This window comes from Magnolia sinica, chromosome 5 (genome assembly GCF_029962835.1).
Source record: "Magnolia sinica isolate HGM2019 chromosome 5, MsV1, whole genome shotgun sequence".
NCBI classification, from domain to species: Eukaryota; Viridiplantae; Streptophyta; class Magnoliopsida; order Magnoliales; family Magnoliaceae; genus Magnolia; species Magnolia sinica.
Window position 1 is genome coordinate 150750 of NC_080577.1, and position 10189 is coordinate 160938.

Consider the following 10189-nt stretch of genomic DNA (forward strand, 5'->3'; position numbering starts at 1 on the left):
GCACTAAAACAAGAAATCATGTCATTCTCCCAAAAGGGGAATGAACTATTTTTTCAAGCTTGGGAGCGCTTCAAAGACATTCTAATTACTTGTCCACATCATGGTTATGAACCATGGCACGTGATTGATGCTTTCCGAAAGGGGCTCACCATGGATACCCGTCAGTTTATAGAGATGATGTGTTGTGGAACCTTTCTTGACAAAGATCATAATGAGGCTTGGGATTTTCTAGATATGTTAGCAGAGAATACTCAGACATGGGATGTCTCTGCTAAATCAGACCAAACTAGACCCATTCCTAGAGAGAAAGCGGGAATGTATGTCCTAAGAGAGGAAGACGACCTTAATGCAAAATTCGCTGCATTGGCTAGAAAGGTCGAAGCCTTGAAAATTAGGAAGGTTGATATGGTTAAAGCAAACACTTCCTTAGGTAATTTTTATAGCATTTGTGGTGGTACAAACCATGACACAAAGGATTGTCTAATAATCTCAGTTGTACAAAATATCACGCATGAGCATGATCCAGCAAATGCTATAAATAATTACCAAAGGTCAGTTATGCAACCATTGGGAAACACGTACAATCCAAATTGGCGTAACCATCCTAATCTTAGTTGGAGGAATGGACCACAAATTAATGTGCCCAATGCACCTCAAATGCCTCCACAAAATAACTTCTTTGGGGCACCTAACAATGCACCATATGTGCCCCCGCCAAAGCGATCATCTGTGGAGGATGCATTGACCACATTCATGAACTCTCAAGCTCAAATGAATCAGTCTCTAATCCAATCAAATCAGGAATTAAAGACAGTTGTGGCTAGGATTGAGACTCAACTAAATGCTAGGGAAAAAGGCACCCTTCCTTCTCAACCTGTGCCAAACTCTAAAAACACACATTTCATTGGAGACTCAAATTCAAGTGAGCTACATCATGAACAAGCTAAGGCCATCATTACCTTGAAAAGTGGAAAAGAGGTCGATAACAAGATAATGCAACCGGTAGAAATACCAGAGAATAAGCCACTGTCTCAAGAAAATGATGAACCGGCAATGGTTCAAAAGCCACAACAGCAAAAGGATAAAGAGACTAAGTCATATGAGCCTCCAGTTCCGTTCCCATCTAGACTTCGGAATCCAACTGTCCCCATGAAATATCAAGAGGTGTTGAATGTGCTCCAAAAGGTTACTGTCAATATTCCTCTACTTGATGCCATTAGACAAATTCCATCATATGCTAAATATCTCAAGGACTTGTGCACTGTAAAGAGAAAATTAAATGTGCACAAAAAGGCCTTCCTTACTGAGAAAGTGAGCGCTATCATTCAACAAAGGGTTGTACCCAAATACAAAGACCCGGAAAGTCTCACTATTCCTTGTATTATTGGGAATTTTCAAATTGAGCATGCTTTGCTAGATTTGGGTGCAAGTGTCAACTTAGTACCTTATTCGGTTTACAAACAAATGGGGTTAGGCGAGCTTCAACCAACCACGATTACACTCCAACTCGCTGACCGCTCTATTAAGGTACCAAGGGAAATTTTAGAGGATGTGCTAGTCCAAGTGGAGAAATTCTACTTCCCCGTGGATTTTATTGTACTAGACACTGAACTATGTGTAAATGCTAGCGCTCAAGTTCCCATCATTTTAGGCCGCCCTTTCCTAGCAACTTCAAATGCAATCATAAATTGCAGGAATGAAATGATGAACTTGTCTTTTGGTAACATGACTCTAGAGCTAAATATTTTCAATCTATGTAAGCAGCCCATTGATAATAATGAGATCCATGAGTTGAATTTCATGGACTGCTTGATAGAAGAAGAAGAATTAGAACCTAGTCTGACTGAGGAATTGATTCAAGTCATTGGAGACTTGAAAAATTCTGATTTAGAAAAAGTGCTTGCTGAAATTTCTGATGATAATGAGAGCACTACCACCCAGGACATTGGTATGTACCAATGGAGACCGCGCACTCAAATCCTATCTATCGAGGACTTGCGACCTCTGCCATCACCAACCAATGTTTCAAAGCTTGATTTAAAACCACTACCAAATGAGCTTAAGTATGTATACTTAGGTGAAAATAAAACTTATCCTGTGGTGATCTCTTCATTTTTAGAGAAGGATCAAGAGATTAAGTTGTTGAAAGTTCTAAGGGACCACAAAGGAGCCTTGGGCTGGACCATTTCTGACATTAAAGGTATAAGCCCTTCCATATGCACCCATCGGATCTACCTCGATGATGACGCCAAACTAATTAGACAACCTCAAAGGTGTCTTAATCCAAACATGATGGAAGTTGTAAAAAATGAGGTGATCAAATTATTGGATGTGGGAATCATCTACCCAATATCCGATAGTGTTTGGGTGAGTCCAACTCAAGTAGTCCCAAAGAAATCTGGAATAACTATTGTGCAGAATTCTAATAATGAACTCATACCAACATGTGTCATCACTGGTTGGCGTGTTTGCATTGACTATAGAAAATTGAACCAAGTCACAAAGAATGACCATTTCCCTCTACCATTCATTGATCAAGTTTTAGAGAGGGTAGCAGGTCACTCCTTCTATAGTTTTCTTGATGGATATTCTTGATATAACCAAATAGAAATAGCCCTGGAAGACCAAGAGAAAACCACGTTCACTTATCCATTTGGCACGTTTGCTTTCAAACGGATGCCATTTGGATTGTGTAACGCCCCAACAACTTTCCAACGGTGTATGTTAAGTATTTTTTCAAATATGGTTAGAAAGTTTCTTGAGGTTTTCATGGACGACTTCTCTATATTTGGGAGTAGTTTTGAGGAATGCCTCAACAATTTATCTCTTGTCTTGTCTAGGTGTGAAGAGAAACACCTTGTCTTAAATTGGGAGAAATGTTATTTCATGGTTCAAAAGGAAATTGTTTTGGGCCATGTTATCTCCAAAAATGGAATCGAGGTAGATCGCTCAAAACTTGACATTATTGCTAATCTACCTATCCCCCGAACTGTTAGAGATATTAGATTACTTATAGGGCATGCTGGTTTTTATAGAAGATTCATCAAGGATTTTAGTACCATTACTAGACCCTTGACTAATCTTTTTCAAAAGGATGTTCCATTTAAGTAGACAAATGAGTGTACAAGTGCATTTAATAAAATTAAATCATCCCTTACCACTGCACCTATCATGCGTCCACCAAATTGGACACTTCCTTTTGAACTAATGTGCGATGCAAGTGATTATGCCATAGGGGCTGTTTTGGGCCAAAGGAAAGATAAACGGCCCTACGTTATTCACTATGCGAGTAAAACTCTAAACTCGGCCCAAGTGAACTACTCAACAACTGAAAAATAGTTACTTGCAGTAGTTTTTACTTTGGATAAGTTTAGGTCCTACTTACTGGGATCCAAAGTGGTCATTTTCACGGACCACACGGCTTTGAAATATTTATTATCTAAGAAGGATGCAAAGCCGAGACTTTTAAGATGGATCCTCCTACTCCAAGAATTTGAATTAGAGATAAAAGATAAGAAATGAGTAGAAAACGTAGTGGCCGATCACCTTTCTAGATTGGTGTTAGATGATTCCATTGAGGAGATGCATATCCAGGACACTTTTCCTGATGAACAATTATTTGCGATTTCCAAATTGCCTTGGTATGCGGATATAGTGAACTATCTTGTAATGGAAAAAATGCCATATCATTGGAAGTCACAAGATAGGAAGCGTTTTGAAACCGAGGTTAGGAACTTCTTCTGGGATGACCCGTATTTATATAAATATGGGACTGATCAAATTTTTAGACATTGTGTTCTAGAGGATGAAGTTCAGAGTGTTATTTTCTTTTGTCACATGGAAGCATGTGGTGGCCATTTTTCTGCTAAGAAAACCACTGCAAAAATCCTGCAGTGTGGTTTTTACTGGCCCACCATGTTTAAAGACACCCATGCTTTCTGTGTTGCTTGTGATAGATGTCAAAGGTTGGGAAGAGTGTCCCGGCGCAACATGATGCCTTTATCCCCAGTTTTACCATTGGAGATTTTTTATTGTTGGGGTATTGATTTTATGGGTCCATTTCCATCTTCTTTTGGATTTCTTTATATATTGGTTGGTGTGGACTATGTTTCAAAGTGAATTGAGGCAGTTCCAAGTAGGACCAATGACAACAAAGTGGTCATACGATTCCTCAAGGAAAATATTTTTGCTAGATTTGGAACTTCAAATGCCATCATTAGTGATGGCGGGTCTCACTTTTGCAATAGAACATTTGAGGCTTTGATGAAGAAATATGGTATCAAGCATAAAGTGAACACCCCATACCACCTACAAACGAGTGGGCAAGCTGAGATTTCTAATCAGGAAATCAAACACATTTTAGAGAAAACTATAAGGCCAGATAGGAAGGATTGGTCCCTCAGACTATCCGACGCTTTATGGGCTTATAGGACTGCTTATAAGACCCCGATTGGAATGTCCCCATACAGATTGGTGTATGGAAAGGCTTGCCACTTGCCTGTGGAATTGGAACATAGAGCCTACTGGGCAATAAAGAAATTAAACTTTGATATGGATCAAGCAAGTGGACAAAGGAAATTAGAGTTGAATGAATTAGAGGAGCTGAGAAGAGACACCTATGAAAATTCTAAAATTTACAAAGAGATGACCAAAACTTTTCATGACAAAAATATCCTGAGGAAGAATTTTGAACCTCAGCAAAAGGTCCTATTGTACAATTCTCGTTTTCAGTTCTTTCTGGGAAAGTTAAGATCAAGATGGACAGGCCCCTTCATGGTGAAGAATGTTTATACTCATGGGGCTATTGAAATTGAGAATCCACGTAATGGTAATGTGTACAAGGTTAATAGTCAGAGATTGAAGCCTTATGTGGAAAACTTTCATTTGGGAGAGGAGTCTGTCCCTCTTCATGAGCCAGAATATTTAGAATGATGCTCCTGGTCTTAAGGAACATTTGTGTAGGATTTGTATCATATTCAATTTTTTTAGTGTCACATAGCAGGTGAGTTTTTCATGGCAGGTACTATCCACCCTTTCTTTTATTTTTATTGTTCTCTGCATTACATTATCATTACATTAGGGACAATGTAGATTTCAGGTTGGGGGGTGTGGATAGTCATCCATGTGAAAGTTTTTTTTTTTGGGGTTTCAGTTTATTTTATTATTATTTTTATTATTTTTATGTTTCAGTTAGGTTTAAGTTTATTTTTTTTTAGGTTTATGAAAAAAAAAAAATTCAATATTTTCAAAATAATATTTTTATATACAAGAATGTGAACATGATATTATGCGAATTTCAAAGGCAAAGTTAATATTTATAGTAGTCAGAATTCTGATAACTGAAAATTATAAACTTGAGTTCAATTATCTAATCACTAGTTTAAAGTGAGTTGTAATTTGATGTACTGAATTCACAATACATCCTATCTAACTAAGTGAGGAATATGATATGTGAACTAGAATAACAACTTTTGATTCAAACAAGATTGAATGAACTAGTACCATTGATATATGTTTAAAAGAGAGAATATTAAAGGGAAAAAAAAAGTGATAGGAAAAAGGAATTTTTATTATAGAGCATGAATGCAATGATCATAACAATCGTGTCAGTAATCCGGAGTAAGGATACCTAAGTATCCATTACTGTTACCATTACAAGTACGATACCTTAAGTTATGAAGCAAACCCGATGGGAATCTTCATCTAAGGGTGGTCTATAATAATGAGGATATAATGATAAAAGAAGAAATGTCATAAAAAAAATGAGATAACTAGAGATTTCATATTCTTGGGATGATTGAAAAGAGTTAGGATAGAGAACATGCATATTTCTCAAAGTTAGACTAGTGTCACGGAGCACCTAAGGATATTGGATCATAACTATTCTAAATTTTGATTAGGTTTCTGAACTCAAGGATGTAATGAATTAAAAAATTAAGATTCTAGCTAACTTCATATCTAGGGTAAGTATTATTTTGTTTTGGAATTTATATGATGAATGGAGGCATAATTGTATAAATTTCTGAGTGTTGAAATATTTTTCATGTTTTCAATGTTTGTGGGTAACATTTCTGGAAACCCTCACGAGACTATAACTCGTCCACTAGGGGAAACCTAGGGGTTTAAAGGCTTGTTGCATATGCTAAATGCAATCGAGATTACCTACGAAAGTGGTGTAGTTAGAATTTTTTTCATTATCATTTTATTTTTAAAATTAATTTTTATTCTTATTTTTATTTTTCTTCGCTTATTTTGCTCGGGACTAGCAAAATGCTGGTTGGGGGGTGTGTTGAGACTCAAATATTGCATAATTTTTCCCATTTATATCTTGGTTTTATGAACATAAATCATCTTAATATTCTATTTTACTCATGTATGTGTTGTAAGGTGAATTTAAGAGCTTGGATTGAAAAATGGTGCTAAAAAGTAAGAATTTGATGCTCAAAAATCACTAAGGCAAGAGATAGATCTTAGGAGATCAAGATTGAAGAATTCACATGCCAAAGATCCAAGAAAACCAAGCGAGGAATGAAGAGAATCGAAGATTTGAAGTGAAGAATCTTGAAATCGTCCTGAAAAAGTGTATTTTGAAGCTGTGAAGTTTATTTTGAAAAATTGCACAACAGGAAGTCTGTTTTAAACGAACTATGCAGCGGGAAGTCTATTTTGAAAAAATACGTATATTTGAGGCGTTTTCTAGGGTTTTTTACTTTGTATGAAAATTGGAGTTCCCTACTTAAAAATAGGGCCTCCTAGGGCATTCTTAAACATTATTAGAAGCATTCAAGAGCAATATTTAGTTTTTTTTTTAAGAGTTTTTAGTTTTCTTAAAGCTTTATAAGTTGTTTCTTTCCTTTTAGATCTTTTCTATTTGCAATTTTTCTTCTTTCTTTCTTGTTGTTTTTATTTCTGCAATTTAATTATGTTTTTCTAAGTTCCCTCTAGCCCAAGCTAGAAGGGAAGCACATGGGTTTAATATTTTTTTAAGTTATCATGATTGATTGTTTTAATGATGAGAAGAATGGTGTATGCATGTTATCTATTATTTAGGTTTTGTTTTTTATCCTTTTGTAAGATCCATATGTTTCCATTATATGAGATCCACATTGATGGATAGGCTTACCCTAGATTAATCAGATTTCCTAGATAGGAGATGTTCTCAACCTGTTATATTTCTTTGATATTCATTATCCTATAGATATTGAATACTTAAAATCACCGGCGCTTGAGAATATATATCAATAGTGCAAATCCATTATTTTCTAATATTTTATATCATTTATTAAAATATTTAAAGTGTTTTATTTTCCGATTAGGCTGACCATAGTGCTTAGATCCTAGTTGTGTTATCCAAATCATCATGATTTTGGAACATTAACTTATGTGTGGAACTTTGAAGCTTGGGTGTTTTTTTATTCAGTTGAATTACATCCATTCAAAAATCCCAAAATCAAATCATCAGTTTAGTTTTTATTACTTAGTTTGTTTTGCATTTGATTTTTTCCTTCTCGCAATTCATCTCTCTGTGGGATCGACCCTGTATTCACAAGATATTACTTATGAACCTCTGCACTTGGAGGCAAGCAAACATTTTACCAGATCATTTTAGGGCATGATCCCAAAATCGAAGCGTAAATAAAGTTCAAGTGGACCACATCATAGGAAACAATATGGATAATTACGTCCACCATTGAAACCTTCCCAGTGCTCAAAGTGATATTTTTGTCATCCAATCTGTTCATAAGGTCACAAAGACAATGATGAAGGGAAAGCATAGATATCATCTTGGTCCAAAAGTTCAGTAGGTGTTCAATTCCCCATGTTTCATTTGGTGTGGTCCACTTGAGCTTTGTATACGCTTAGGTTTTGGATTCATGGACTAAAATGAGCTATAAAAACGGAGAGAAATTTACAACTGTACAACCCATTTATAGCCCATTTACGAGACGAAGCCCACCTCATTTTACCTTACAAGAATAAGCCCCAGCTGTATGGATGACTTGCTAAAGGTTGAAAATGCCCCTACTATTTCCTTCAAGCGGATCAGTGGTGCTCGAAGACGAGCGCTGACGCTCCTCGAACTCTAAGCTGTATGAACTGTTCAAAAGATATCAAAGTTACATGGGCCCAACAGTTACGTATTTATTATATCCACAACGTTCATCCATATTTTGAGATCATTTCGGAGCATTATCAAAAAAAAAAAAAAAATCATATCCAAAGATCAACTGGACCACACCACAAAGAGCAGTGGGAAAATTGATTTTCACCGTTAAAAATTTTGTAGGACCCACCATAACATTTATTTTTCATCCAATCTATTCATAAGGTCACAAAGACCAGGATGAAGAGGAAAAACAAGTTTCATAATGATCCAAAACTTCTGTGACCCCTAAAAGGGTTTTAATGGTAGACGTTCAATCCTCCACAACCTTTAACAGTGTGAACCACTTGATAGCTAGATTTGTCTTATTTTTCGTCTCAAGCCTTAATACGAGTTTGCCAAGAAGATGGACGGTTTGGATATAACACATAGCTCATAATAGGACCCACAAAAAGCGGTGGTGATTACAACAGCAAATTTTTTTTTTAAAAAAATAACAATAATAATAAATAAATAAACTGGGAACTTATGGCTACGGGGCTTTCTATAGCTATGGATAATAACTGTAGCTATAGCCCTAGCCCCTGCCATTTCGATATGTCCTCTTATACTTATCGAAGGTCTTTCGATTAATCGAAAAATGTCCAGAACTGTCCAGCGAGTTTGCCTTAAAAATCCTGCAATTTTCGATACATATCGAAGTGTATTCGATATGTATCAAAGGTATTTTATTTTTTTTTATTTTTTTATTTTTTTATATGGAGAACTTCATTTTACCTACAATTTTCTCTAATACGTATTTATATAAATATGTATATATAAGCATATAAATTTTTTTCTCTCTGTTTTTTTTTCATTTCTTTCTTTATTCATTTAACAAGAATATCTTATAAACCAAAATTAGTTACTTGACGTACCCTATATGATTTTGGGGTAGGATAAGCTACTTTAGCCAACCAACCTAATTATTTTTCAAGATTCCATCAGGTCGATGGTCGAAAACCCATTTCATTTACTTCACGGTCAATTTCAATCAGTTCGCGGTTAATTTCACTTATTTCATTTACTTCGCGATCAATTCCATGCATTTCATGGTCAATCTCGGCGATTCCGTTTTTTCCATGCATTTCATGGTCAATTCCCTTCACTTCACGGTCATTTCCATGCATTTCACGGTCAATTCGCTTCACTTCACAGTCATTTTCATGCATTTTATGGTCAATCCCGGCGATTCTATTTTGATTCACGGTCATTTCCATGCATTTCACGGTCAATTCCCTTCACTTCACGGTCATTTCCATGCATTTCACGGTTAATTCACTTCACTTCGCGGTCATTTCCATGCATTTCACAGTCATTCCCGCCTATTCCGTATTGATTCACGATCATTTCGACGCATTTCACGGTGAAGTGTAGCGATTGGACCATGAAATGCGCGGAAATGACCGTTAAGTGAAGGGGCATGACCGTGAAATGCATCGAAATGACCATGAATCAACACGGAATAGGCGTGAATGACCCTGATATGCATGGAAATGACCGTGAAGTGAGGCGATTGGACCGTGAAATGCGCGGAAATGACCATGAAGTGAAGGGGCATGACCGTGAAATGCGCCGAAATGACTGTGAATCAACACTGAATAGGCAGGAATGACCGTGTGTAACGCCCTGAAAATCGAGGGTCGAGTAGGTACCCAACTTCCGAGTTCCAACGCATCACTTATGCAACATAGATAATGATGATTTGATGTTGTCCATGTTAGTGCATAAAACATGAATGAGATTAAGCTAAATCAACACATCATACTCCATGGACAGTTGAATTTATGTAAGCGGAAGACTGTGATAAGTGCATAAAACGTATAAACTATTGTAGGTCCCCAAAGTATGAACACATTACCAGGTCAAATAGTTACAAGTATTGTTTCAAAATACAAAATATCAAAAGTAATGGTCCACTACAAGTATAAGCCCTGAAGCCCCGTCAATCAAAACGGTCTATAGAAACCCGCCTGAATGCTGCATATATGAGAATGCCTCCTCATCATCCTCAAAGTTTGGCTCCGCCTCGCAGGTTGCGCCATC

At 36.5% G+C, this 10189-nt stretch overlaps 1 non-coding gene across 1 annotated transcript; it reads right to left on the bottom strand.

The window, feature by feature from the left end:
- LOC131247609 (small nucleolar RNA R71) lies at positions 1-107 on the bottom strand. The gene has a single exon (XR_009171886.1). It is a non-coding gene; the product is annotated as a small nucleolar RNA R71 (small nucleolar RNA).
- Between the last annotated feature and the right edge of the window lie 10082 nt (positions 108-10189).